This window comes from Lampetra planeri, chromosome 45, assembly GCF_965212315.1.
Source record: "Lampetra planeri chromosome 45, kcLamPlan1.2.h2, whole genome shotgun sequence".
In the NCBI taxonomy this organism is placed as follows: domain Eukaryota; kingdom Metazoa; phylum Chordata; class Hyperoartia; order Petromyzontiformes; family Petromyzontidae; genus Lampetra; species Lampetra planeri.
The window spans coordinates 405,523-433,174 of record NC_136151.1 but is presented as its reverse complement, the minus strand read 5'-3'; the positions used below and the strand labels follow the sequence as shown (position 1 = coordinate 433,174).

The window sequence follows — 27,652 nt, the reverse complement described above, 5'->3', positions numbered from 1 at the left end:
GTGCCTGGCGCAGACGTCGTAGAGAGCACCTCCCCTGTGCACTCACGTAGCCCCGCCCACTGTGTTTGTTTGCCCTTAGCTGCCATGCATAACGGGCTCTCTCTCTAACACCCCTACATCACCCCCCCCCCCCCCCGCATAGCTTGCAGCCGTCCCGGCTGCCAACACAAAAAAACGACAATAAAAGCGCATTTACCCCCTGAGCGCGAGTGTGCTTCACTATTTTTCAACAATAACAAGAACAACAACAAGAACACAACAAGAACGCAACAGCGAGAAGAGAAACAACCAGACGCACCCCCCCGAATAAATTCGAATTCCGTAAAAACAGCCTATATACAATTTGCAGGGAATCCACCACACACACAACACATGGCGAACCCAACATATGTACATCCAATGAGCAGGGAACACCCCACACACACAACACACAATGAACACAACCTATGTACACATCTTCCGGCCTCACAACAGTCTGCGCATTTTAGCGCGCGTCCTTGCAGCGGGCCCCTCACACGGGGTAACCCCGGGTGGCGGACCGTCAGGTGGCAACTGTCCGTCTTGGAGTGAGTCCTCATCCGACGCCGCTTGACCCTTGGCCTCCCCAGGAGGGGTGATCGGGCGTGAGCCCGTCACTCCTGATGCACCTGGAGGTGGCACAGCCGGCAAGACATTAGATGAGAGCGACGGAGACGGACCCAGTGAGTCGGTCGACCCCCCACATGTTTGGCCACGCGTGTGTGGAGTGGGGATGTGTACCGCAACAAAGGGTTTTAATCTAGAGGGGTGCACGAACCACCGCCGCTTCCCCCATTTGATGCGCACGCACTGCGGCCGCAAAACCTCGACCACCTCCACAGGGCCCCGCCACGGTCGCACCAGCTTAGAGGAGGTTGCAAGTGGCACCTGGGGACAGTGCAGCCATGCCTTGTCCCCCGGCTTCCACTGCAGCATGTGCGCCCGACCCAGTCTGAGCCGCTCATTCGCTTTCTGACGGAGGTCAGAGTTTTGCATGGCAGCATCCCGTGCCTCTGTTAATTTGGCCAGATTAAATTTTACATGGTCAGCCAATTTAGTTTTTCCCTGCGGCGCGGGGATCTGCAGCTGGGCACGAACAGGCAGGTCAGGTTCGCGGCCGTACATGAGGTAGAAGGGGGAAAATCCCGTAGCTGCATGGGGGGCCATTCGGTATGCCGCCAAGACCCCTTGAATTTGCAGGTCCCAATCGGTCTGTGAGTCCGAAACCTGCTGTGACAACATTGACGTGATGGTGCGATGCAGACGCTCGACCATCCCTTCAGTTTGCGGGTGATACGGGGAGGTACGAATTTTCTTCGTGCCCAGGAGCTCACAGACTTGTTGGAGTAGTTTGCCGGAAAAATTTCTGCCCTGGTCGGTCAGCAGCCGCTCCGGAGCACCTTTGTCCAGGACATATCCCTGAACAAAGGCCTCCACGATGGCTGCTGCCGACTGGTTGGCAAGGGGCCAGGCCATAGGCCAGCGCGTAAAATACTCCACACCAGTCAACAAATATCTATTGCCCCTGGGGGTGGCGGGGAATGGGCCCAAAATATCCAGCGCGACAAGCTCATTTATTCTGGACACTTTGATTGATTGCAAGGGTGGGTAAGACTCCCGTGCTGGCGGTTTTCGTTGCGCGCACCGAGGGCATGACCCCAATAAATCCCCGACATCCCTCGTCATGCCTGGCCAAAAAAAATCAAGTTGTAGCAAGGCGAGGTTCTTTTGGGTCCCCAGGTGTAGGAGGCGTGAACACCGCCACGTGCCCAGAGTGAACACCGCCACATGTCTAGAGTGAACACCGCCACGCGTCCAGAGTGAACACCGCCACGCGTCTAGAGTGAACACCGCCACACGTCCAGAGTGAACACCACCACGCGTCTAGAGTGAACACCACCACACGTCCAGAGTGAACACCGCCACGTGTCTAGAGTGAACACCGCCACGCGTCTAGAGTGAACACCGCCACGCGTCTAGAGTGAACACCGCCACGTGTCTAGAGTGAACACCACCACGCGTCTAGAGTGAACACCACCACGCGTCTAGAGTGAACACCACCACGTGTCTAGAGTGAACACCACCAAGCGTCTAGAGTGAACACCACAACGCGTCTAGAGTAAACACCACCACGCATCTAAAGTGAACACCACCACGCGTCAAGAGTGAACACCACCACGTGTCTAGAGTGAACACCGCCACGCGTCTTGAGTGAACACCACCACGCGTCTAGAGTGAACACCACCACGCTGTTGACAAAGCCTCACCTTGTTGTTGTGGGCAGGTCGCTTCTGAAGACAAGAGCGGTATAGCTCAGGTTGGCTTGGCCTGGTAAAATGAAAAAAAATATGTGTGAATATTTAAAAAAAGTTACAAAGTAGTGAGCCAGGTCGTGACAAATTGAACTTAAGCAAGATAATTAAAGCAGGCAAGGGCAGGAGGCAAGGCCCTGTGTGGCTAGGCCCCGGGTTGTAAGATCCAACCGGGACATCGCTTCCATGCTCGCTGCTACTCAATTGACACCCCTACGAGAGAGCGAGGATCGACCTTGGTAGACAACAACCACAACCACCACAAACAACCACCACAAACAACAACAACCACCACCACAACCACCACAAACAACAACCACCACAAACAACAACAACCACCGCCACAACCGCGATGAGAATTTCTCACCTCGGATTTTAGTGCACGCGAGGAGCAGCAGCTTCCTGTTACCTCGCGACGTCACGCGGCAGGTGACATGACGTCACTTGCGGGGTACAGGACACTGCCCTCCCACAACGAGTGGGTCTTAACTTATGTTAATGAGCCCAGCCCATATGTCGAGGGATCAAGTTCATGTTCATTTATTAGGTGTAGCCCTGTGAACCATTCGGCTCTTGAATCGGGTGCAACCGCAACAAACAAAAAACATAAACATGAACAAAAAAACATCTTAAAGTGAATATGTGACTGAGTGCAAACAGAAAATACGAGAAAAGACAGCAAAATATTGCAGAAAAAGCACTGTACACCAACGCTGTGTGCAAAAATCCCAGTGGGATGTAAGTCAAACAACCAACAACAACCACAAGACAACTTAGATTAATGCCATCAGTCTAACTATGTACTACAACAAACAAACATGGCTAAACCAATACACTTTTCGAAATCACCAAAATAATGCCATGAAAGCAATGAAACAGTGATCATAGGAACTGTGACGGAATTTTCACAATAAATGGCATAAACAACATGTACTACCAAAACCCTGCAGCCATAGCTGGCTGCATGAGTCACTCCACAACAGCAGGAGCATCAATCGGAGTATTATAATTTTTCAATGCACCTTTAAGATCAGCACACTAAATCAAAACACAGATCATACTTTGTAGCGATCATCCGGAGCGAAACATTTTATTTTAGGCCACTGAATAGCACTGGCAGCTAGGGGTGTACAACTCCTCTAGAGCAGTTTTGGGTGAAGATCTCATAGGTAGTGACTCAAGTTTCAATTTATTGGCAACAGCATTCCAGACCCTGGGGGCATCAATAGCAAAGGCCCTTCCTCCAGTATATCTACGGCAATAGGGAATATGAAGCTGGTAAATGAGTGTAGACCTTAGGTCAAATTTGTTCTTTAAAACAGAGAGGAGATCCAGCAGGTAATCTGCGTATTTTTTTGTAAGTACATCGTGAATAAATAAGATCTGGTGCACAAGAGATGGGGCGTGGGTGCTGAAACCGTCGCAATAAACTCGCGACGGCTTTCACGATACATTATGTTAATGAGGCGCCAGTCACCGGGCATAGCTTTGCCCAAATAAGGATTGGCACTGGAACAGATATCGGCAGCGGCCGAGCGGAGGTAACGTCACGCTCAAGAGCACGGTGGTCGGGGGGTGGTGACATGACGTTACTAGCGAGGTACATCTCTCCCTGGCGTTTGACGCCGATGAGGTCACGCTGAGCGGTGACGTCAGAGAGCGGAGTCAGAGTTCAAGTTTGTTGACAGAAGGGAGCGGCAGTGTCGTGGTGAACGCTGCGCTCCGCACCCGACCAGCCGAGTTCCATTCCCGCTCGTGGCCAACACCGCCAGTGACGACTTTCTAAACCGGTCCTGAGCCTCCCCTACGTCGACTCAGCCTCAAACGAGTACCCTGTTCTGTGTGTAAACATCGCCACTAGGGAGACAAAGGCGGCCGGGCGTGGTGCTGGCCACCCACCCCCTCGTGTGCCGTCCCACCCTTAATAGGTGCTCGCTAACAGCACTTGCCCCTACAGTATGTTAAGGCTATACGCAGAGGTGTAAAGTACTTGAGTAATTTTACTTGATTACTGTACTTAAGTATTATTTTTGGGGATTTTTACTTTACTTGAGTATGAATAAAAATCAATACTTTTACTTAATTACATTTTTTTAGAAAAAAAAGTACTTTTTACTCCTTACAATTTTATCTACAGTCAAAAAGTACTTATTTTTTGGAGATCACTTCATTCTATTTTCCCTTGCTATTGTAGTGGTGGTATTGACGTGCGCCGACTGTGACAGTGATGGATCACGGGGCGGCGCGGGGTGCGGGGTTGGGCACGCGTTGTGGGCGTGGTGTGGACGCGCGCGCCGGGAGTGACAGATGACGAGGCCGCGCGGAGTGAGTGGTGAGGCACGATGAGATGTGGGAAAAGAGGATCGTAGCCGGCACCCGGTGATTGGTCGAATAAGTGGGTGCTCGCAGCGACGTCCGCAGGTGGGGTATAAAGGGGGACGCGCGAGAGCACTCGGGGAGAGTTACCCAGTTGAAGACCCGAAGACGGAGCTGAAGACCTAGTGAAGCCGAGTAGCTCAGTGGCGTTAGTCGCCGAGTAGCTAAGTGGATGTTGGTCATCCGAGTAGCTCAGTGGCGTTAGTCGCCGAGTAGCTAAGTGGATGTTGGTCATCCGAGTAGCTCAGTGGGCGTTAGTCGCCAAGTAGCTAAGTGGGTGTTTGTCACCCGAGTACTAAGTGGATGTTGGTCATCCGAGTAGCTCAGTGGCGTTAGTCGCCAAGTAGCTAAGAGGATGTGGGTCATCCGAGTAGCTCAGTGGGCGTTAGTCGCCAAGTAGCTAAGTGGGTGTTTGTCACCCGAGTACTAAGTGGATGTTGGTCATCCGAGTAACTCAGTGGGCGTTAGTCGCCAAGTAGCTAAGTGGATGTTTGTCACCCGAGTACTAAGTGGATGTGGGTCATCCGAGTAACTCAGTGGGCGTTAGTCGCCAAGTAGCGAAGTGGGTGTTTGTCACCCGAGATACAAAGTAGGTGTTAGTCACCTGTAACCAAGTTTGATAAAATAAAGAGTGTGTTACCCGTGAAGTCGTCTCCCGTGGAGTTACTACATTACAACTGGCGTCAGAAGTAAACCTGTCTTCAAGAAGTATGGACACAAGGAAGACTACCCGTACCCACGAGCGAGGTCGGGATGACGACTGCGTACCGGGGACACCGACCTCGGGAGTAGAGGACGAGGAGTTGCCGCCGATGCAGCACTTCGCGGTGATGGCCGACGCTCCGCTTGCCTCCGACACCGGCCTCCAGGACGCGCACGCCCGCTTGGCGGAGTTGGTACTCGCCGCCGCCGCTGTCTTGGCCGACATCTCCGTTCCGGCGAGCGGAAAAACGGCTGCGGGGGTCGTGGAGGAAGCGACGGTGGAGGATTCCCGCCAAAGGGCGCTTCGCGCCAAAAGCCTGGAAGTTGCCGCCGTTTTTGGGGGGCCGCCACCGATTGGCGGGAAAGACGGACGCCACGTGGCCGGACACCTCCGCGCAGCGCAGCCCACGTCATCGGCGCGCGCCGGAGCCCTCCATTTTGCGCCTGACAACCGAGCCGACATTTTACACAACTCCAGCGGAGCGCGGGAAAATCTCTCCGACGTCGACGACGATCGGGTCCTCCAGCAAAGATTGCCCGCGCTGTCGGCGTTCAAGGCGGATGGGGGCGACTGGGGAGCCTTCCAACGAAGGTTCCTCGCTCATCAGGAGATGTCGGGGTGGTCCGACACCACTGCCCTGCGTGCGTTGCCAGCGATGCTTGACGACGACGCGCTTGCAGCCTTCACATCTGCTGCAAGGTCGTCCCGCTCTACGCTCCAGGCCGCACTACACCTGATGGCGAAGGTGTTCGGGCCGCCCTCCACGTGCCGCCACCAGTTCTACGATCGGCGGAAGGTGGCTGGGGAAACGACGCTAGCCTACCGCACGGCACTGCTCGCCTTGGCGGACGCGGCTTTTCCCCGCATGGATAAGGAGGGGAAGGACGCCATGGTGACGGAGCAGCTGCTGGTGTTGGCCCACGAGTTGGGGGTCCCCATCAACGTGGCAGACGAGATGGAGATCTGCTCCCTGGCGATCGCCACGAGCATTCACGCGTACGAGGTCCTCAAACGCAAGCCGGGGGTCGTCTGCAAATGGCCGGGGAATGCGGCACTGGCCGCCACGATCGCCGAACCTCAGCCAGCTGCGGTGCAGGAGCGGGCCTTCGCTGCACCGTGTCCGGGGGAGTGGAGAACGGGAGGTCGTTCGCCCACACGTTCGCCCCGCAAGCTGGAGCAACCGAAACCTACGACGTCCGTCGTCTGCTACAACTGCGGCCTTCGGGGTCACGTCGCAGCCGGGTGCCGGGCCCCGCGTCCGCGCATCGCAGGACCACGTCGGGACGACGACCAGGGCCACAAGTCGTCCCAACAAAACCCGGCAAGTCGCGGCACCTCACACGTTCGGTCCACAAACACGGCACATTCGGGTCGCCGCTTCGCGGTGGGGGGTTCGCGGCTGGGTGCCGGGGGTTCAATTCGGCGGGGGGGGTCCGTACGCGGCCCGCAAGCAGTCGAGTGGTCCGAATTGGCCCACAGGATCGTGGCTGCGTCAGCCGGGTCGTCCGTGGTAACGGGGTTCATTGACGGGGTTGAGGTCCGGGTGCTTGTTGACACGGGTGCGTCGGCCACCATCATCTCGGACCTTATTTATAACATCCTTCCCGTCCAAAGTAGACCCCTTCTGCCGGTAGATGTGCCATTTTATGCGGCGAATGGGGGATCCCTGGGGATCATCGGCCAGATTCGGGCGACTATTTGCATTGGGGACATTAAATTAGCGGGCCCTATTTTTGTATCATCATCGCTGGCCGTTCCCTGTTTGCTAGGTACGGACTTTTTGTCAAAAATGCCCATCAAAATTCTTATTGATCAGGCCTGCATAGAGCTTCCGTCAGGTCGGCGGGTTGCCTTCTTGTCAAGCCCTATCAAAGTGCGCACGGTTTGTGCGACGGTGCAGGCGCTGGCGACTCACACTGTACGGGTACCCCCGGGATCGCAAATGTTAGTACCCCTTCGGTTCAGGAAGCCACTCGAGGTGGGTGCGGAGGCACAGGGGGTGCTGTTGGGGCCGTCAAACAGAGCCAGTAAGGGCCTCGACTTAGCGGTTGCTCAAACCATGGTGAGAGGGGACAGTGAGCCGTTCGTAATGGTCCTGAATACGGGGTCGCGGCCGGCCGTAATTGCGCAGGGAACGGTGCTGGCTCACGCCGCGCCGCTGCCCGTTGAGGAACGGCTCGTGGCTCAAGCAGATTTTACTGTCGAGTCGCATCCTCAAAGTGATGAGGGGACTGAGTGGTTGGACTCGCTGTGTGCGGGTTCTGCTAACTTGTCCGGGGTGCAATTGGGAGCATTGAGGGGTTTGTTCATCGAGTTTGCTGACGTGTTCAGCAAACATAAGTACGATATCGGCTGCACTGACCTGTTGCGCCACCACATAGCTACAGGGGACGCGGCCCCTATTCGTCAGAATCCTTTCCGGCTCAGCCCGGCCGAGAAGGAACATGTGCAATCGGCGGTTAATGATATGTTGGCGGCCGATATCATTTCGCCCTCTTCTAGTCCGTGGGGTGCTCCTATTGTCCTAGTAAAGAAACAGGACGGGTCCTTGCGATTTTGTGTCGATTTCCGCCGCTTAAACAAAATCTCGATGGCGGATGCGTATCCGCTCCCCAGGATGGATGAGTCGCTGGATGCCTTGGCGGGAGCGCAGTTTTTTTCCACACTCGATCTGCTTTCTGGATTTTGGCAATTGCCACTCGATAACGAGTCTAAACCTAAAACTGCTTTCCGCACACCTGGGGGCCTTTTTGAATTCAACCGTTTGCCCATGGGCTTACATTCCGCCCCCGCCACGTTCCAGAGACTCATGGAATTGGTTTTGTCAGGCCTCCAATGGGATACCTGTTTGATTTATCTTGACGATATTATCGTCTTTAGTCGGACTTTCGAGGAGCACCTCCAGCGACTGAGAGCGGTGTTCCTCAGGATGCGTTCCGCTAAGCTAAAATTTAAACCGGCTAAATGTTTTCTGCTTCGGGAATCTGTCAGGTATTTGGGCCATATCGTGAGTCGTTCAGGGATCTCGACGGACCCTGCTAAGACGCATTGCGTCAGCTCATGGCCAACGCCAACCTCGGTCACGGAGGTTCGTAGTTTCATTGGTTTTGCCTCCTATTACCGTCGTTTTGTCAAGCAATTTGCCACCATAGCCAAGCCCCTGCACGCTTTGACGGCTAAGGGTGTGAGGTTTCACTGGGGGGCAGAGGAGGAGGATGCGTTCTGCTCCCTCCGTGACGCTTTGGTGCAGGCTCCCCCCTTGTGTTACCCCGATTTCACACAACCGTTTTTGCTTGACACGGACGCCAGCAATACGGGTATCGGGGGGGTGCTCTCACAGTTGGTCGGGGGGGTTGAACGGGTGGTCGCCTACGGTAGTAGGGTTCTTTCCCCCGCAGAACAACGCTATTGCGTAACTCGTCGTGAATTGTTAGCCATTGTGTTTTTTACACAGCAATTCAGGCCGTATCTTTACGGCCGTCATTTTACGGTCCGGACGGACCATGCGGCTCTACAATACGCTATGCGCGTGGCGCAGCCATCGGGCCAATTGTCCCGATGGTTGGAGGTCCTTCAAGACTACCAATTCACGACGATTTACCGAAAAGGGTTGCGGCACTCAAACGCGGACGCCTTGTCGCGGTTGCCGCCGTGCACGGACTGCACATGTTTGTTGGGATCAGCGCGGTGCAAACCCCCGGTCGCCGGCGCCCCGGGAGTTGCGCTCGCCGCCACTGACACCCCGGGAGAGGACGCCCCCACGGGGAGGGATTCGCTGTTGTCGTTGCCCCTCATTGAGTGGGGCCGCCTCCAGATGTCCGACAGCTCCCTACTTACGCTGCGTCGGAAAGTTGGCGCTCCCGAACAAGGGGAGGCGCGGGTCGGTTCCTGGGTGTGCAGACAGGGCCTGTTGATGAGGTGGGACAACATGTCCCGGCGTCACGTGCTCGTGGTGCCTGTTGCTATGCGGGGTAGGATTGTTCTGGCAGCTCATGAACGGCTCATGCATCTGGGTTTTCACAAAACGCTCGCCCTAATCCAGCGAGACTATTATTGGCCGGGGATGGGTAACGACGTGGCGAATATTCTTAAGGGATGCGTAGAGTGCGCCAAAAGGAAACCGCCACCATTGGCGGCTAATCCACCGCTGCAATCCATTCAGGTTTCGCGTATAAACGAATTGGTAGCGTTGGACATCTTGGGGCCCTTTCCGGTTACACCAAGGGGAAATAGGTTCCTGCTGGTTGGCGTGGAATACTTCACCCGATGGCCTATGGCATGGCCGCTCGCCAACCAGTCGGCTGCGGCGGTGGCGGACGCCTTTGTCCAGGGTTATGTGTTGGACAAGGGCGCCCCCGAACGCTTGCTGACGGATCAAGGGAAGAATTTTTCGAGCGTTTTGTTGCGCGAGGTGTGCGACCTGTTGGGTACAAAGAAAGTGCGTACTTCCCCCTACCACCCGCAGACTGACGGGATGGTTGAGCGTCTGAACAGAACGATTACGTCTATGTTGTGCCAACAGGTCTGCGACGATCAGGTTGATTGGGACTTACAGGTGCCGGGGGTACTCGCGGCCTATCGAATGGCCCCTCATGCGGCGACAGGGTTTTCCCCATTTTTTCTTATGTATGGGCGGGAGGCCGATCCGGCCATGGACGTCCAACTGGGGATTTCCCAGCCACGTGCAAAATCTAAATTGGCAGACCACATCAAATTTAATATCGCCAAATTGACTGAAGCGCGGGAGGGGGCAAGGTTGAATTCGCGGTCGCGGCAAATTGCAAACGAGAAATTGCATGAGCGGAGGGTGCATACGCATGATTGGAAACCAGGCGATAAGGCCTGGCTGCATTGTCCACACGCACCGTTGGCTACGTCCCCCAAGTTGTTGAGACCTTGGAGGGGACCGGTGGAAATTGTGCGGGTTGCACGGCCCCAGAGTATACAGATTAAATGGGGGAAACGCCGTTGGTATGTGCACCCCTCCCGACTGAAGCCCTATGCGGCACCGTGTGACCCCGTTCTGTGCCGTGACGACCGGGCGTGTGATGTGACCGTCGACTCGGGGAGGGAGGTGTCGCAGTCTGCTCCTCACGTGTCTCCACCTGACCCACCCCCAGGTGCCTCGGGCTTGACGGCTGCTGACCATCGAGAGCCTGAACCCCGGGGCACGCACGAGTCCTCGATGCCTGGCCGATGTCTTCCTGAACCGCCGGCACCACCGGACGTTCAACCGCGTCTGGTGCCGTACGACGGACCGGCAAGGCGGACTCGGGCTAGGTCTCAACAATTTTCATGAGGACGGGTTTTGTTTGTGCTCTACACCGAGCTCGCCCGGTGTTCCCCTCTGCCGGGATAATGTCCCGTTGTAGGGACGCTCGGAAGAAAAGGGGACACTGCACGAGTCGAAAGAAAAAAAAAATTTTCCATTTATTTTTTTTGTATACACATTGCTATTGTCACTCGCCGGTTTGTATATATTGTTCTGTTGTCGCGGTGGCATTGGTTGAGGGTTGCGGATGGTGGTGTTCGCGTCGTGTTGTGTTGTTAGCTTAGTTGTTGTTCTTGTTGTTGTGTTGTGTTACGGGGCACACAGGGAGGGTTTGTAATTTTTGTAGCAGCCGGGGCGGCTGCGAGCTATGTGGTAGGGGGTGATGTAGTGGTGGTATTGACGTGCGCCGACTGTGACAGTGATGGATCACGGGGCGGCGCGGGGTGCGGGGTTGGGCACGCGTTGTGGGCGTGGTGTGGACGCGCGCGCCGGGAGTGACAGATGACGAGGCGGCGCGGAGTGAGTGGTGAGGCACGATGAGATGTGGGAAAAGAGGATCGTAGCCGGCACCCGGTGATTGGTCGAATAAGTGGGTGCTCGCAGCGACGTCCGCAGGTGGGGTATAAAGGGGGACGCGCGAGAGCACTCGGGGAGAGTTACCCAGTTGAAGACCCGAAGACGGAGCTGAAGACCTAGTGAAGCCGAGTAGCTCAGTGGCGTTAGTCGCCGAGTAGCTAAGTGGATGTTGGTCATCCGAGTAGCTCAGTGGCGTTAGTCGCCGAGTAGCTAAGTGGATGTTGGTCATCCGAGTAGCTCAGTGGGCGTTAGTCGCCAAGTAGCTAAGTGGGTGTTTGTCACCCGAGTACTAGGTGGATGTTGGTCATCCGAGTAGCTCAGTGGCGTTAGTCGCCAAGTAGCTAAGAGGATGTGGGTCATCCGAGTAGCTCAGTGGGCGTTAGTCGCCAAGTAGCTAAGTGGGTGTTTGTCACCCGAGTACTAAGTGGATGTTGGTCATCCGAGTAACTCAGTGGGCGTTAGTCGCCAAGTAGCTAAGTGGATGTTTGTCACCCGAGTACTAAGTGGATGTGGGTCATCCGAGTAACTCAGTGGGCGTTAGTCGCCAAGTAGCGAAGTGGGTGTTTGTCACCCGAGATACAAAGTAGGTGTTAGTCACCTGTAACCAAGTTTGATAAAATAAAGAGTGTGTTACCCGTGAAGTCGTCTCCCGTGGAGTTACTACATTACACTATTACCAAACCAATTGAATTGCACTGATGCCCAGTTTAATTTAAATGTTATTTATTCTGCCTATGAAAATCGTTTTCACATTACATGAAATTGGTCAGACATGTTCATTGGTCCTTTGGAAGTGACGTCATGTCACATCTATTACCACAATGCACAGCACCTTGACCTGGAAATTAGAGAAATTATAACAGTCAATCAGTGGAAGAAAATGGAGGAAGAACGTGATTCAGCTGCGAGCACAGTCCAAAATCAGCCACAGGATCAAGAGCACCCGTGGCCGTATCTTAGCGAAATCTTTTTTTTGTGGTATTAATAAGGATTCATTCAAGATGAAATGTGTCCTTTGTCTCCCGCTTTATAAGGAAATATCGGCCTTCAAAAGTTCGCCATCAAACTTAAGGAAGCATATTGAGGTAGGTACGTTAAGTATTTTGTTTTACTGATAGTTTTTTTGTGCATGTTTTGACCTTGACGGCGCGCCTTTTATATGTGTAGTAGGCCTATTTTCACTAATGCATGCGATTGACAATACCAGGCTCACGTAATAAAATGCTAAAATGCATTTGTAATTGTCTGTAAATGATTTGCTATGGTAACGTTAGGTCCACGGGAAATTTGGCGCCTATAGCAGTATTGCTTTGAATCATCATTATCATTCCGTGCTCTCATTGTGTTTGAATTCATGCACAACACAAGAAAACCAAGCGAGAAATTTTTATTTTTAATAATTACCAAACATCATGTTGCATTGTCAAAACGGTAACACTTTACAATAAGGTTCATTAGTTAATGTATTAACTAACATTAACTAACCATGAGCAATACATTTGTTACTGTATCTGTTAATCTTTGTTAACGTTAGTTAATAGAAATACAGCTGTTCATTGTTTGTTCATGTTAGTTCACAGTGCATTAACTAATGTTAACAAGATTTTAATAAAGTATTAGTAAATGTTGAAATTAACATGAACAAAGATTAATAAATGCTGTATACGTGCAGTTCATTATTAGTTCATGTTAACTAATGTAGTTAACTAACGAACCTTATTGTAAAGTGTTACCGTCAAAACTAATGTAATGAAATCAATTCACCCTGTCATGTCAGCCTTACAGTCCTGTTTTTTTGTCAATATAATCAGAAATAAAATTAATGTTTGATAGTCACTAAATGCTACTGTATTTCTAAAATCAACAAGTATCTAACATTATAAAGTGTGCAATTGGATGCAAATGTCAGTTTTATTAATGCTGTAATCAGAGAGTGCATGTGTAATTGTTACATTTATATTGAATATAAATATTTATTTGTTGTTTTTACAGAGAATGCACCCAAATCACCTCAAAAACTACTCTAAATTGACAGCACAGAAGAGAAAGATCGGGACCTCCACCCATGGCTTCCAGCAGTAAGCAACTGAAAGTTGACTCAGTTTTCCCAGTCAAACATGTGTCTCCAGTCACCGTGAACAAAGCTATATTAAGGTACATCATTCAAGGACTCATCCTTTCAGCACTGTTGATTTGCCATCATTTAAAGAGCTGATTAGTACACTGCAGCCTGGCATTTCTGTCATTACAAGGCCTACTTTACGCTCCAAGATAGCTGAAGCTGCTCTGATCATGAAACAGAAAGTGACTGCTGCCATGAGTGAAGTTGAATGGATTGCAACCACAACGGATTGTTGGACTGCACGTAGATAGTCATTCATTGGTGTAACTGCTCACTGGATCAACCCTGAAAGTCTTGAAAGACATTCCGCTGCACTTGCCTGCAAAAGATTAATGGGCTCTCATACTTTTGAGGTACTGGCCAGTGCTATGAATGATATCCACTCAGAGTATGAAATACGTGACAAGGTTGTTTGCACAACCACAGACAGTGGTTCCAACTTTCTGAAGGCTTTCAGAGTTTTTGGTGTGGAAAACAATGATATCGAGACTGAGGCAAGAAGGTGTGAAAGTGATGACACTGATTCTGAAGGCTGTGGTGAGGGAAGTGATGGTGTGGAATTCCAAGATGCCTCTCGAGTCCTGGACCAAGACGATGACTTCGAATTCCAGCTACCAAAACATCAAAAGTGTGCCTGTCACTTACTTAACCTAGTCTCAAACGTTGATGCCCAAAAAGCTCTCTCAAATGAACACTACAAGAAACTCTACAGATCTGTCTTTGGCAAATGCCAAGCTTTATGGAATAAAAGCAGCCAATCGGCTCTAGCAGCTTAAGCTGTTGAAGCAAAAAGCAGGCTTCAGCTTTTAAGGCCAAACCAAACGCGGTGGAAGTCAACTTTTATGGCTGTTGACAGAATTTTTCAAATTTGCAAAGAAGCAGGAGAAGGCGCACTTAGGAATATATGCACCTCTCTTGAGGTTCCAATGTAAGTGTTTTTCCCCTCTATTGATGTAAACAAATGTGGGTTGTTGTTGTTGTATACTCTTTGATTATGCCGATTTCTCCTGTAGGTTTAATCCAGCAGAAATGCTGTTCCTGACAGAGTGGGCCAACACAATGCGTCCAGTTGCAAAAGTACTCGACATCTTGCAAGCGGAAACGAATACACAGCTGGGGTGGCTGCTGCGAATTCTAATATGGGCAACATTTGAGCCATACCAATATTTCCTATTTTTTTGCACTTTTTAGGAATATTATGATCCGATCTTTGGCTGTGATCTCAATATGAATATTGATGTATAGTATACTTGCAGCAGGTTGTAGTTATCCCTCAGTGTTTCGTGAAACAAAACTCTCGTATCATATGTGGCTTGGAAATGCTGTTAAAATTTATGCTAAAATAAGGGATTTGCATGATTTTAGACATTTAGATGTAGATGACTGCACGTAAATGTAGTTAATGACAAAATCCATAAAGTTTGTTCCCAGTCAGAAGCCCCTCAACCAAACCTTTCTTTGTGTCTGCTTACTCTGCTTGTAGGCATGGGCTACATCAGAGTGCATCTGGAGCCTTTGGACCACAATAAGGAATTGGCCAACAGTTCATCTGATGATGAAGATTTTTTCGCTTCTTTGAAACCGACAACACATGAAGCCAGCAAAGAGTTGGATGGATATCTGGCCTGTGTTTCAGACACCAGGGAGTCTCTGCTCACGTTCCCTGCTATTTGCAGCCTCTCTATCAAGACTAATACACCTCTTCCTGCATCGGCTGCCTGTGAGAGGCTTTTCAGCACTGCAGGATTGTTTTTCAGCCCCAAAAGAGCTAGGCTTGACACTCAAAATTTTGAAAATCATCTTCTGCTTAAGTTAAATCTGAGGTTTGACAACTTTGAGTAGCATGTTGCATACTGGCATTAGATAGACTTATAGTTTGATGATTAAATACAAACAGTTCTAAAGCAGGATAAAACATTGTATGCATTTCATTTAATGTTTTTTGAGATTAAAAGCTTAAACAAGAATCTCTAGTTTTCATTCTTGTTGTTACTTTTACTTCTTTAATACTCAAGTACTTGTACTTTACTTGAGTAACATTTTTGAGTACTTTTTACACCTCTGGCTATACGGGGGATCTTTGTCTTTGTGTGTTGGGAGCAAGTTTGAGTGGCGTGCAGTCCTGGGAGTTGAACGGGCGCCTGCTGCTACTGACAGTCGTTGATTACGGTTGGACAGACGCTGATAGACACACACAGACAGACAAGACAGGCAGACAGACAGACAAGAGGAACACAGATATACAGAGACGACATAGACACAGAGACAGGCAGAGAGAGACACACAGAGGGGAACAGAGACACAGACGGACAGAGAGATGTTGAATCGAATACACTTAACTCGCTCCATTGAAAGAGATTCCTCGATCTTTGCCCATCCCTGGAAGTCGTTCTAGTTTATATTTATTTCATTGTGTGTGGTGTGTACGTGTGTTGAGGAGTTCCCACGGACGCACTCGGAGACGGAGGTACCTTATGGGCTTTCGCCAAGGGTTTATTAAAGACTTCACAATACACACAAAGGTACACAACTCCAAGGGGCTAGGGGTCCTACACTGAGTTCTGGTCCCTGCCCGGCTAGCTCCGGTCTCTCTCATGTCGGATCGGGGACTCTGCCGACTCCACCGACCGGAGAGAGCACCTCTATCGGCTACCACCGGCTTCTCCCCAGACTCACTACTCGATCCCTCTCTACCCCTGGTTCCCTCTTCACCCTTCGTACTCTACCCGTTCCCACAGTGACCCCGCTTTCATCACGGGGTCTCCCTTAAGTACTCTAGGAGACGTGACGTCATCACACTGAACGGCACACATGACGTCACGTCCCCATTTTACTCCTCTACACGTGTGTAGTAGAGTTCACGACTCTTGGACGCCGGAGTTGGAGGCACACGGGTTTATTACACACAGCACGGTTGTGGCATACAACTCTAGAGGGGGTGTCGGCCCCCTCACCCGGCTAGCTGGGGATACACGCGCTAGCTACTTTCTAGCCTGCCTCCTAGTCCTCCTCTAACGGGCTAGGGGAGGCTATCTGGCCCGACACTGGTAAGTCGGGCCCGGTACCCTGAGTCCCAGACCAGCGCTGACAGGAGCACCGGCTCTGGATCTCGGGACCACGCCGCTGGCTCGGTCCTGTTCGGCCCTGATAAGGACGGCGAACCAGGGGAGTCCAGGGCTCTAGCTAAGACGTCTTCAGTCTTCACTGGTTAGCTTAATAAGAACCCCGAGCCCTCCGATACATCCCCTTTTATACCCAACCCCCCGCTGAGGGGTGGGGCCCCCCCCGGCCCCCCCGCCCCACCCCCCCGGGTGCCTGGCGCAGACGTCGTAGAGAGCACCTCCCCTGTGCACTCACGTAGCCCCGCCCACTGTGTTTGTTTGCCCTTAGCTGCCATGCATAACGGGCTCTCTCTCTAACACCCCTACATCACCCCCCCCCCCCCCCCCGCATAGCTTGCAGCCGTCCCGGCTGCCAACACACAAAAAAACGACAATAAAAGCGCATTTACCCCCTGAGCGCGCGTGTGCTTCACTATTTTTCAACAATAACAAGAACAACAACAAGAACACAACAAGAACGCAACAGCGAGAAGAGAAACAACCAGACGCACCCCCCCCGAATAAATTCGAATTCCGTAAAAACAGCCTATATACAATTTGCAGGGAATCCACCACACACACAACACATGGCGAACCCAACATATGTACATCCAATGAGCAGGGAACACCCCACACACACAACACACAATGAACACAACCTATGTACACATCTTCCGGCCTCACAACAGTCTGCGCATTTTAGCGCGCGTCCTTGCAGCGGGCCCCTCACACGGGGTAACCCCGGGTGGCGGACCGTCAGGTGGCAACTGTCCGTCTTGGAGTGAGTCCTCATCCGACGCCGCTTGACCCTTGGCCTCCCCAGGAGGGGTGATCGGGCGTGAGCCCGTCACTCCTGATGCACCTGGAGGTGGCACAGCCGGCAAGACATTAGATGAGAGCGACGGAGACGGACCCAGTGAGTCGGTCGACCCCCCACATGTTTGGCCACGCGTGTGTGAAGTGGGGATGTGTACCGCAACAAAGGGTTTTAATCTAGAGGGGTGCACGAACCACCGCCGCTTCCCCCATTTGATGCGCACGCACTGCGGCCGCAAAACCTCGACCACCTCCACAGGGCCCCGCCACGGTCGCACCAGCTTAGAGGAGGTTGCAAGTGGCACCTGGGGACAGTGCAGCCATGCCTTGTCCCCCGGCTTCCACTGCAGCATGTGCGCCCGACCCAGTCTGAGCCGCTCATTCGCTTTCTGACGGAGGTCAGAGTTTTGCATGGCAGCATCCCGTGCCTCTGTTAATTTGGCCAGATTAAATTTTACATGGTCAGCCAATTTAGTTTTTCCCTGCGGCGCGGGGATCTGCAGCTGGGCACGAACAGGCAGGTCAGGTTCGCGGCCGTACATGAGGTAGAAGGGGGAAAATCCCGTAGCTGCATGGGGGGCCATTCGGTATGCCGCCAAGACCCCTTGAATTTGCAGGTCCCAATCGGTCTGTGAGTCCGAAACCTGCTGTGACAACATTGACGTGATGGTGCGATGCAGACGCTCGACCATCCCGTCAGTTTGCGGGTGATACGGGGAGGTACAAATTTTCTTCGTGCCCAGGAGCTCACAGACTTGTTGGAGTAGTTTGCCGGAAAAATTTCTGCCCTGGTCGGTCAGCAGCCGCTCCGGAGCACCTTTGTCCAGGACATATCCCTGAACAAAGGCCTCCACGATGGCTGCTGCCGACTGGTTGGCAAGGGGCCAGGCCATAGGCCAGCGCATAAAATACTCCACACCAGTCAACAAATATCTATTGCCCCTGGGGGTGGCGGGGAATGGGCCCAAAATATCCAGCGCGACAAGCTCATTTATTCTGGACACTTTGATTGATTGCAAGGGTGGGTAAGACTCCCGTGCTGGCGGTTTTCGTTGCGCGCACCGAGGGCATGACCCCAATAAATCCCCGACATCCCTCGTCATGCCTGGCCAAAAAAAATCAAGTTGTAGCAAGGCGAGGTTCTTTTGGGTCCCCAGGTGTAGGAGGCGCTCGTGAGCGGCCCACACCACCTTGCCCCACAACCCAGAAGGGACCACCAGCCGGTGTCGATGGGATTTCCCGTCCCAATGCATCAGCAGACCTTGCACCATTTCCCATGCGTTGGCACCACCCCTCCCCCGCCCAGCACCGCCGACGCGACGACGCCACCCGAGGAGGGAGGTATCCTCCATCTGGAGGCGCCCCCATTCAGTGACGGGCAACCCCAACAGGGAATCTTTTCCCTGTTGTGCGATCGAATTAGTAATCAATGTTTCGTCGTCGTCGGCGGCCGCCAAGACCGGAACCGATATGTCCCGCGGAGGCCTGCAACGTCCAGACCCCAGGAGGCATGCACATTCGGAGGTGGTTGGCATGCGCGACAGAGCGTCCGCATTGGTGTGGCGAACGCCCTTACGGTAGGTGGTTTCAAAATCAAAGTCCTGGAGAATCTCCAACCATCGAGACAATTGTCCCGATGGTTGTTGAACTCGCAGGGCGTACTGTAGTGCCGCATGATCTGTGCGGACGGTGAAATGCCGACCGTACAGATATGGGCGATACTGTTGGATGAAATAGACAATTGCCAACAGTTCCCGACGGGTGACACAATATCTCTGCTCCGCAGGAGACAACACCCGACTACCGTACGCGACCACCCGTTCCACACCGTCAACCACCTGGGAAAGCACGCCCCCAATACCCGTGTTGCTCGCATCGGTGTCAAGCAAAAAGGGCTTAGAAAAATCGGGGTAAACCAAGGGAGGAGCTTTCACCAGAGCGTCCCGAAGGGAGCCGAAAGCAGCCTCCTCCTCCTGTCCCCAGTGGAACCGAACCCCTTTTGATGTTAAAGCGTGTAGGGGTTTCGCAATCGTCGCAAAATCCGCGACAAACCGTCGGTAATAGGACGCGAAGCCAATGAAACTCGTGACCTCCCCCACCGAGGTGGGAGTCGGCCAGGAGCTGACGCACTGCGTTTTGGCGGGATCGGTAGCAATACCTGAGCGTCCCACGATGTGTCCCAAATAACGCACCGATTCGCGTAATAGATGACATTTTTGGGGTTTGAATTTCAAATTAGCAGCCCGCATCTTTTGGAAAACCGCCCGCAACCTCTGGAGATGTTCGTCAAATGTTTTACCAAAGACGATAACGTCATCCAAATAAATCAAGCACGAGTCCCATTGCAATCCAGCCAAAACTAATTCCATCAAACGCTGGAAAGTTGCCGGCGCTGAGTGGAGTCCCATCGGCAACCGGTTGAATTGGAAGAGGCCGTGCGGTGTACGGAAAGCAGTTTTAGGCTTTGAATCATCGTCCAGAGGAAGCTGCCAGAATCCCGAAAGTAAATCCAATGTGGAGAAGAATCACGCTCCCGCCAAGGCGTCAAGCGATTCGTCCATCCGTGGGAGCGGGTATGCGTCGGCCACCAAAATTTTGTTAAGGCGCCGAAAATCAACGCAAAACCGCAACGAGCCGTCCTGTTTCTTAACTAGGACGATCGGCGCTCCCCAAGGGCTGGTGGAAGGAGAAATGATGTCAGCGGCTAACATGTCATCAACAGCCGATTTGACATGGTCCTTTTCGGTGGGACTTAACCGAAAAGGATTCTGGCGTATCGGCGCGCTGTCACCCGTATCAATATGGTGACGCAGCAGATGGGTGCAGCCCAAATCGTATTTGTCCCGACTGAAAACGTCAGAAAATTCTCACAGTAGTGCTTTAAGTTGGTGATGCTCTGAATTTGACAGGTCCGTCGATCCCGCACAAAGCGCCTCGAGCCACCCTTCATCGCTGTCCGAATGTGGTCGCGGCGCAGAGACAGCACTCACGTGATTCGCGACGGGTTCCTCACAGGGCACCGGCGTTGCGTGAGCAAGCACGGTCCCCTGTGGGACCACCACCGTCTGCGAGCCCACATTGAGGACCGCGATGAAGGGGTCTCCGTCCCCTCTTACTATGGTCTGGGCCGGAAGTAAATGAGGTCCACTAACCCCGGCCCTAGACGGACCCAGCAGAACCCCCTGGGCCCCAATGCCCTTAGCGAAGGGCCGCCGAAGTTTCAAAGGAATCAACATTTGTGCCCCCGGAGGAACGCGCACCGTTCTATCTACGAACGCCGGCACCGTCGCGAACGCCATCCGACTCGTAACGGGGGATGGCAGAAACACCATGCGTCGGCCCGACGGGAGCTCAATGCATCCCTGGTCGATTAATATCCTAATCGGCATTTTGGCCAGGAAGTCCGTCCCCAGCAGGCACGGAACCGCCAGTGAGGAGGAAACAAAAATCGGCCCAGACAATTTAATATCCCCGACACAAATTTGGGCTCGAATTTGTCCAATGATGCCAAGTGAGCTCCCATTCGCAGCATAGAATGGCACGTTAACGGGCATCAAAGGACGGCTCTGGACAGGGAGAATATTGTAAATCAATTCCGAAATAATGGTCGCCGATGCTCCCGTATCGACCAGGATGCGCACCTCAACCCCGTCGATGTGCCCCACAACGGCCGACGACCCCGACGATGCGGCTACAACACGATGGGCCAACACGGACCACTGGCTGGGTTCGATATGAGTACCCAGAGTGGTGCGTGTTGGTGCGATGGTGCGCGATATCGACCCCCCATTTGCTGCGGTGTTTGAGTGTGTGACGGGCGTGTGCGTGGGCCAAACATGGGGGGTGCCGCGACTCGCCGGGTTATGATGATGGAGCTTGGGAAGAGGGCCGGTGTCCCGTCGAGGTGTCGTCCCCCGCTGCCGAGGAGAGCGGCACCCTGAGGCGACATGGCCCCGGATGCCGCAGTTGTAACAGTGCGGGAGCGCTGGCGACGACGATGGATGGTCGAGATGGCTCGAACCGCCCCGGTCCGCCCGTACTCCCGCTCCCTGCTGCCGTTGATGGTCGATGGCGCAAATCTCTTCCGCCGGGAGGGTGGCTGCAGCCACGGCACGCCCGCTCGCCGCCTTGCTGGCCTTCCGTCATTGCGCGAGCAGGTTTGCGTGGAGGAGTCGTGCCGCTTGGAGGGAGCACATCTCCGCGTCGTCTTGTGCGACGATGACGATATCCAGGTCGTCCGCCAGCAGGAGTATCTTTTCCGTAACCATGGCGTCGACCCCTTCGATGTCCATCCGTGGAAAGGCCGCCTTCGCCAGTGCCAGGAGGCTTGTGCGGTACGCCAGGGGCGACTCCTTTGCCCCCCGCTGGCGATCGTAAAAGATGTTGGCGACAGTCCGACGGCGGACCGTATACTGCAGCCAGCAGCTGCATCGCCGTCTGCAGCGTGGAGCGCCTCTCCTTCGGTGCCGATGTTAGAGTGGCGAGGGCGTCGCTGTCGAGGAGTGCCGGCAGCGCGCGGAGAGCCTCGGCGTCTGTCCACTGCACCATTTCCTGGTGAGCGAGGAAGCGCCGCTGGAAGCCGCCCCAGTCGCCTTCCTCGCCCACAAATTCTTTAAGTGGAGGTAGTCGCTGATGTAACGCAGCGGCTGCCGTGGAAGGTCGCACTCCCCCGTCCCCCTCACCCGGCTCTGCCTCGGCGCGAACAACCGATGGCATCGCCGGTCGCACCCGTGGTGACGTGTCGTCCGTTGGTGATGACGCGGCAGGTAGTGTATGCCCGCCGTTGGACTCGATGCTCAACCCGGCCACGCCCTCAACAGCAGCTGCGGCGATGGCGGGATTTTCAAAGTGGTGCTCCGTCGAAATGGCGGGAAGGCGCTGTGGTCGCCGGCTGCCGTCGCCCCGTGGCGGTCCAGCAGCCCCCAGCTGTATGATGTGGTCCAGCATGGCGGCAGCGGCGTACAGCAGCTCCGCCAGCTTAGCGTGCGCCTCCCTCAGCCCCTCTGTCGACGGCTCCCCATTCTCCTGTTGCTGCGGTGTGGACGCATCCGACCCCGACTGCTCCGTATTTTCTTCAGCCGTCCCGGGCTCCCCGACTGCAACGGTGTCCTCCCCCTCCGGTACCCTGACTCGAGCTGTCCGGCGCGTGTCCATGTTCGTAGATCTTTACTTCTGACACCAGATGTAGTAGAGTTCACGACTCTTGGACGCCGGAGTTGGAGGCACACGGGTTTATTACACACAGCACGGTTGTGGCATACAACTCTAGAGGGGGTGTCGGCCCCCTCACCCGGCTAGCTGGGGATACACGTGCTAGCTACTTTCTAGCCTGCCTCCTAGTCCTCCTCTAACGGGCTAGGGGAGGCTATCTGGCCCGACACTGGTAAGTCGGGCCCGGTACCCTGAGTCCCAGACCAGCGCTGACAGGAGCACCGGCTCTGGATCTCGGGACCACGCCGCTGGCTCGGTCCTGTTCGGCCCTGATAAGGACGGCGAACCAGGGGAGTCCAGGGCTCTAGCTAAGACGTCTTCAGTCTTCACTGGTTAGCTTAACAAGAACCCCGAGCCCTCCGATACGTCCCCTTTTATACCCAACCCCCCGCTGAGGGGTGGGGCCCCCCCGGGTGCCTGGCGCGGACGTCGTAGAGAGCACCTCCCCTGTGCACTCACGTAGCCCCGCTCACTATGTTTGTTTGCCCTAAGCTGCCATGCATAACGGGCTCTCTCTCTAACACCCCTACACGTGTAAGCAATGTGGGATATCGATGTACACAGCTATGAACAAGATCAGCAGACAATATGTCTTTCATACTCTTTGGTTATTTTGGTAAAGTCACGTCGGTAGAAAAAAGAAAGGAAAAAATAAATCTCGACGTTTCAATCGCAACACGAGCAGTCGTCCTCAGGCGAAAAAATTCAGATATTGTCGCGGCAGAAGTTACGTGAGCTGCGGCTCAGAAGTTACGGCTCACGTAACTTCTTAGTGAACTGAGCAATCATTGGAAGGACGTTATTAACCAGGTAAAGTCTTAACTGACTGTGATGTTTCCATCCAACCTGCCTATGTCAGCTGTTTTTTCGACTCTGTCTCTCTATGCCTCTCAGATCTCTCATGCTCACATGTCCATTGCATTGCACTCTCATCCATACTCACAGGCCCTTTGGATTACACCCGTTGGGTTACACTCCCTCGTCGAGGAGGCCGCTCCTCTTCTTCTTTTCCACAGTTACATGCTAATTTCTCACATTAACATCATGCTAATCTGTCACATTAACATAGCCACTTTCGTGCCCTCTAATTTCTCACGTTAACATTATGCTAATCCCTCACATTAACATAGCCACTTCCATGCCCTCGTCTAGGAGGCCGCTCTTCTAGCTTACTTTTACATGCTAACTTCTCACATTAACATCACTAGCCCCGGCCACTGCTTTATAACCCTTGAGCTACTCCTATTTCAAACCCTTTAAAACAGTCTGCCTCAGCAGCAGACCATGCTTTCCCACCTGATGATGGACGCTTGTGTAGTGCCCGAAACGTCGTGATTTATTTTATACCTACGTGACTTTACCGAAAGAACCAAAGATTATGGTTTCTCTCCTGTGTGAGTTCTCTTGTGCCGTGTCAAATGTCAAGGACGATCCATGCAGTATGCACACCGGTCGCATTGTTGCATTGTGGTACCGAGCTGTGCCAAGTGCCTTTGCTCCATCAGACCAATTGTGCAGAGGAAGCAACAGCTGCAGACAGAAAAAAAGAATATCCACACAATCTACACGTCAGTATCGAGGCACAGAGGAATGCATATATACACAGTCATACTTGACTTACACGTCTATACTTATTTATATATTCATGATACAGTATAGTGAAAAAGTTTCCCAAATTCATCCCATGGGTTGTTATGGCACACAATGAGAGGGCAAATGGTCACAAACGTGCCTGGAAGCCCTAGTATCTTCAAAATGATGTTAGTCCAATACTCCGAGCACACAATTTCAGATGTCTGGGTACAAAAGGAATATTTATAAAAGTTAAATTCAGTCGACATAGCAAAAGGTGTTGAAAATAATACTATTTGTGTTATCTAGAAATGCATAAATGAATGTTCAATCGCAACTTAGAGGTGTGAAGCCAGCTAGGTTCACGATGTCCTTGAATGCTGTGATGAACAGATCTGACTTCAGCTGCATGTGTGTGATGTTTTAACTTCTTGACTGTTTCCATTCTTATAAAGAGTTCCAGATGGCTACCATGAGCAATCATTGGAAGGACGTAATAAACCATTTCGGGTCTTAACTGATTGTGTTCCCGTTTACGGTGACTTTCAGACCACAGTCCACTCACTGGCATTGACTTTTGTAGTCTCCGGAGGGAATGGAGTCTTTGCTCCGCTGCAAGTCTCCTATCACCACTCTCCCATTGACATATTTCGTTGCTTCCTCTTAGTACCTTTCACGCGACGGTCAATGGTATAGTGTATAGCAGATTGTATAATAATGAATAGTATAAAAGTGTAATGTTTAATATAATGTATAAGGTAATATATAGTATCGTAATTGTATAGTGAATATACAGCAGTGTGGTATACAGGGTCGGTAGAATAATACATAGTGTAATATTACAATGTATAGTCTAAGGTGGTGTATAGTAATGTAGTGTGTAATTTAATGTTGGGTTTGTCTATGGCAGTATATAGTACGGGGTACAGTGAGGGAAAAAAAGTATTTGATCCCCTGCTGATTTTGTACGTTTGCCCACTGACAAATAAATGATCAGTCTATAATTTTAATGGTAGGTTTATTTGAACAGTGAGAGACAGAATAACAACAACAAAATCCAGAAAAACGCATGTCAAAAATATTATAAATTGATTTGCATTTTAATGAGGGAAATAAGTATTTGACCCCCTCTCGATCAGAAATATTTCTGGCTCCCAGGTGTCTTTTATACAGGTAACGAGCTGAGATTAGGAGCACACTCTTAAAGGGAGTGCTCCTAATCTCAGCTTGTTACCTGTATAAAAGACACCTGTTCACAGAAGGAATCAATCAATCAGATTCCAAACTCTCCACCATGGCCAAGACCAAAGAGCTCTCCAAGGATGTCAGGGACAAGATTGTAGACCTACACAAGGCTGGAATGGGCTACAAGACCATCGCCAAGCAGCTTGGTGAGAAAGTGACAACAGTTGGTGCGATTATTCGCAAATGGAAGAAACACAAAAGAACTGTCCATCTCCCTCGGCCTGGGGCTCCATGCAAGATCTCACCTCGTGGAGTTGCAATGATCATGAGAACGGTGAGGAATCAGCCCAGAACTACACGGGAGGATCTGGTCAATGATCTCAAGGCAGCTGGGACCATAGTCACCAAGAAACCAGTTGGTAACACACTACGCCGTGAAGGACTGAAATCCTGCAGCGCCCGCAAGGTCCCCCTGCTCAAGAAAGCACATATACATGCCCGTTTGAAGTTTGCCAATGAACATCTGAATGATTCAGAGGACAACTGGGTGAAAGTGTTGTGGTCAGATGAGACCAAAATGGAGCTCTTTGGCATCAACTCAACTCGCCGTGTTTGGAGGAGGAGGAATGCTGCCTATGATCCCAAGAACACCATCCCCACCGTCAAACATGGAGGTGGAAACATTATGCTTTGGGGGTGTTTTTCTGATAAGGGGACAGGACAACTTCACCGCATCAAAGGGACGATGGACGGGGTCATGTACCATAAAATCTTGGGTGAGAACCTCCTTCCCTCAGCCAGGGCATTGAAAATGGGTCATGGACGGGTATTCCAGCATGACAATGACCCTAAACACACGGCCAAGGCATCAAAGGAGTGGCTCAAGAAGAAGCACATTAAGGTCCTGGAGTGGCCTAGCCAGTCTCCAGACCTTAATCCCATAGAAAATCTGTGGAGGGAGCTGAAGGTTCGAGTTGCAAAACGTCAGCCTCGAAACCTTAATGACTTGGAGAAAATCTGCAAAGAGGAGTGGGACAAAATCCCTCCTGAGATGTGTGCAAACCTGGTGGCCAACTACAAGAAACGTCTGACCTCTGTGATTGCCAACAAGGGTTTTTCCACCAGGTACTAAGTCATGTTTTGCAGAGGGGTCAAATACTTATTTCCCTCATTAAAATGCAAATCAATTTAAAACATTTTTGACATGCGTTTTTCCGGATTTTGTTGTTGTTTTTCTGTCTCTCACTGTTCAAAGTAACCTACCATTAAAATTATAGACTGATCATTTCTTTGTCAGTGGGCAAACGTACAAAATCAGCAGGGGATCAAATACTTTTTTCCCTCACCGTATATCCGTGTGATGTAAGAAAAAAGTTTAGCTGGAGGCATATTATATTTTTTTGTGACATAGAATTGTAATGTATGACTTACTGTTAGTAGCTCAGCTTATTGGAGCGTATATTGAGTATATTGATGATATTGATGTAGTTTATATTTTAGTTTTTTTACGTGGTGGTTTGGCTGCTGCAGCTCCTATTAAAATTCCTTCCCTTTATTACTAATAATCCTACATAATACACGAGCATAATATGACTTTGATACCCCCCGACCACCTACACATTCCACAAGTAGTGACTAATCCCTGCATTTTCCATAAATATGCTAAATCCCTCTGTTGATATGCAAATTCCTTTGTCAAGGCACCCTCCTCCTCTAACCCAGCATAAATATACGCTGCCAAGCTTGGTGGCGTTCATTCAGACGCTGTCTTTCCGACAGCCCTGTTCTTCACCTGAGGACGGCTGCTTGCGTTGTGGCCGAAACGTCGTGAGAATTGTATTTTATTATGTTTTATTATTTTATTATTTTATTATTTCCCTTCTACGTGACTTTACCGAAAGAACCAAGAAGATGAATCCCTGCAGTCATGAAAGCTTTAAATCGAAAATCAAAGTACAAGTTGGATGACCGACATAAATGACTGGAAGGAGGTAAAAGAGCTGGAAGCTGTATGGGCTTCAGAAATGAGAAGGCGAACAGTGAAAACCCACACGGAGCACACAGCTAAGGACATTCTCCACGGCAAAATAATACAAACATATATCTTGACAATACAGTCTCTGTGTAATAAAGGACTCTCTCTCAGATGTCGATCTCCGTTGTCCTTTCCTTTTCCGGTTCTATCCCTAAATCCTCTACCCCACGTGACCCTAACTCCACCCACTCCCCACGTGACCCAGACTCCACCCCCCCTCAATCCTTGCTCGCATTACAACTGCATGCTGCCATGAACAGAATAATCGATGGACTTGACCAACATTTCTATCAAAATTGTAGAGAGACGACATCCACGTGTGAATGATACTAAACAAAACGATGACAGAAAGA

The 27,652-nt window shown here is 51.7% G+C and overlaps 2 long non-coding RNA genes across 2 annotated transcripts; one reads left to right on the top strand and one right to left on the bottom strand.

Annotated features, from left to right (window-relative positions):
- Positions 1-141: 141 nt before the first annotated feature.
- On the bottom strand, positions 142-25,241 carry LOC144732963 (uncharacterized). Its single transcript, XR_013588287.1, has 3 exons — positions 23,957-25,241; positions 2,286-2,346; positions 142-647 (listed from the first exon to the last, which is right to left on the bottom strand). It is a non-coding gene; the product is annotated as an uncharacterized LOC144732963 (long non-coding RNA).
- LOC144732966 (uncharacterized) lies at positions 11,933-13,355 on the top strand. The gene is made up of 2 exons (XR_013588290.1): positions 11,933-12,342; positions 13,250-13,355. It is a non-coding gene; the product is annotated as an uncharacterized LOC144732966 (long non-coding RNA).
- Positions 25,242-27,652: the final 2,411 nt, after the last annotated feature.